Below are 3,096 nucleotides of genomic sequence, written 5' to 3'. Positions count from 1 at the left end.
GACGATTATTTCTTCTCCGTCGCCTTAGCTGAGTTGGTTGATTAATCCCCTACAGAGTTTATATTTGGTCTCCAGTAGAGTAAGAACGGTTCTTTGCAGCAGTTTGCATAGTTCTGATAGGACTTTGGTTTCCCTACCAGTCGCCATCAGATTCGCTCCCAGTCAGAGTTTCCTCCTGGTTTCTGAGCAGTTATTTGTGTTTATCCCCTACATGGTTGTCTCCCATTTGATATGGTGTTGACCTAAAATTCCCCGCAGACTTGATAGTGGTTTTCCTCAGCAAATCTCCTTTGTTTCCCCAACTAGGGTTGAGCCTTCGGGATATTGATTTCACTTTTCTCCAGCAGTTATTTCCCTCTTTTGTGGATTGGCCGAGAATTGTATTGATGATTCAAATATGCGACATATTTGTATCCTTTGTGATCGTTTTGTTAGCATAATCATCATATATACATATACATATACATATACATATACCCTCATATAATTTCATTATTGCATCATCACACTTGTTGATTCATTCTTGTGATTTTAATTCTCTGTTATGGTGGTACTTTATCCCTATACAAGTTTGGTGTCTGTCCTCCTCCAATTGTAGAGTGTCAGTCCCTTAAGCAGAAAGAATTTAACCTTTCTCCTTTCCCCACTGAGTTATTTCCTCGTGGATGATGATTTGTTTCTGAAGGTGAGAAAAAACAAGAAAGGGGGGGTTTGAATTGTTTGGAAAAATAAGCGCTTTTTCAAAATGAAAATCACACAAGGATTTTATACTGGTTCGCTTATAACACAAAGCTACTCCAGTCCACTCGGCCGAGGTGATTTCGCCTTCAACAAGGACTTAATCCACTAATCTTGAAAGATTGATTACAAACAACGTCTAAGAGAAAGATCTCTTAGTCCTCTCAAGTATACAGACTACACAGAGTCACTTGAGGAAATAAACAAACAATGAATGAAAGATTTATGTAATCTAGAGTGCTTCTAAGAAAGCAAATATTACAATAGTAAGAACAAGGTGATTCACGTTATAAGCAAAAGCTTCGTGAAGATTTAGAGAGTAAGAGAGTTTTCTTGAACGTTGATGTTTCAGTATAGTTTTCGCTTGTATATGTTGTTGTTTGAATGTTGATTTGCAGTCCTTTATATAGATCAATGAGGTAGTAGTTGAAACTGATGAGTAATGAAATGAATTTACGCCATAACATAAATAGCTTCTGCAGGATAACTTTCTCTCCTTGAAATGACTACTTACCACATATAGTATCTTCTTTATTGAAATTGGAGATTAACGTCTCTTTCTGTTTTAGGAAATCCATTTGCAAATCCTTACTTGACTTTAACGTTACTCTTTCATAATTAGCAAATCCATGATCAGAGTCTTCGTGTATCTGAGAATCTTGGAATCTTGCTTCTGATGTAGATCTCTTTTGAGTTCTGATGAATTCTTCAGATAGCGCTGAGAGTTTCTGGAGTTAGACAACCGTTGTTCAGAGTCAGAACTTCTAGAGCGTATTCTTGTTCAGATGCTTCTGATGTATTGCTCAGAGTTAGACTTTCTTGAACGTGTTTCCACTTCAGATGCTTCTGATCATTTGATAATTTGTATCTGATCTAGTTCTGTATCTGATGATGTCATCAGATTTCTTCCTTCTTTCTTTAGAACCCTGCACACTTAGAAACTTTTCGTTAGGGTGCCATTTTTGGTTTCATCCTTTGTTATCATCAAAATCAAGGAATCTGTTGTAGAACAATTTTTGTTCTTACAATCTCCCCCTTTTTGATGATGACAAAACAATCTTAATTAGCAGATGAAACATATAAAATATCAGATCAGATAGACAAGAGCTCCCCCTGAGATAGTGCTAGGGAGTTCAGAAGTTCTTACCAGAGCTTCTAAGTAAAGAGGTTTCTTGATACCTTCTGCAATTTCTTAAGTCCAGGTTAGATAAATTTATTTTTAAGAAAAATATGTTGCAGAATGCTTAAGGTATTTAGACAATATTTTCATCAGAGCAATTAATGACTTCTCCCTCTTTTTGTCAGAATCAAAAAGACATAGCAAAAATAAAGAATTGAAGAGAAAAACATTGTATTCAGAGAAAAAGGCAAAGCAACAGAAAAACATCAGAATCATAGAAAGCAAACAAAACAACAGGAAAGCAAAAGAAATATCCTAAGTGCCTAGGGGTTCGGAGGCGGAGGCATTCTCTGAAGCAACATAGCCAGCATGTTCTGAATGTTGTCATTGACAGTGTCTTGCTTATCCATTCTGGCACGGAGTTCATTCTGATCTTGCTTAAGTTCTTTCAGAGTCTGGAGAACCATAGGGATAACAGAAGAAGAAGAAGACTCCCCCTGAGTCAGAGCCTGCTGTGCTTCAGCAGCAGCCAGCGCTTCAGCTTTAGCAGCAGCTTGTGCTTCAGCTTCCTTTATCCTTAGAGCTTCAGCTTCTCTTGCTCTTTCTTCCTCCAACCTTCTAGCCTCTTCTTCAGCTTCTCTTGCTAATCTCTCTGCTTCCAGCCTTCTGGCTTCAGCTTCTCTAGCAAGTCTTTCCTGAAGTCTTTCCTCAGCATCTCTGATGTAGCCATTTCTGACTTGTTCAGAGATGTTCTTCAGTCTAAAAGCCTCAGAGGTCATCCAGCCAATGACTCTGTTCCAGTGTGTCCTTACAGAGTCAGGATCATCACTGACTTCAGAGTTAGTGGTCAGAGACTTGACCTTTTGTACTGAAGCCCCTGCGACCAGCATGATGGCTTCCTTTTGTACTGGAGATTCAGTTTCAACTTCAGGTTCAGCGGAGGTGTTTGGAGGGGTGATATCAGAGGTGTGGAGGTCAGAGGGTTGAGTTTCAGAGGGTTGGTCTTCAGAAGTAATGTTTGTTGTTTGTTTTGGTGGAGGTGAAGTTGCTTCAGATTGTGTTTGTGTTTGTTGTTTTGAAGCAAGGTTTTGAGCCTGAATTTGGGCTAAGGTTGGAGAGTCAGGGTCAGAGTATTCTTGGTCAGAGGAGATTTCAAGGTATGGTGGTGTTTCTGGTGCTGAAGAGGATGAAGAGGAAGTGCTATGGTTCATTTGTTCAGGATCAGAAGGAGGTATGAA

Source organism: Lathyrus oleraceus, chromosome 6 (genome assembly GCF_024323335.1).
Source record: "Lathyrus oleraceus cultivar Zhongwan6 chromosome 6, CAAS_Psat_ZW6_1.0, whole genome shotgun sequence".
NCBI classification, from domain to species: domain Eukaryota; kingdom Viridiplantae; phylum Streptophyta; class Magnoliopsida; order Fabales; family Fabaceae; genus Lathyrus; species Lathyrus oleraceus.
The sequence above is the reverse complement of the archived record's forward strand: the minus strand, read 5'-3'. Positions refer to the sequence as shown.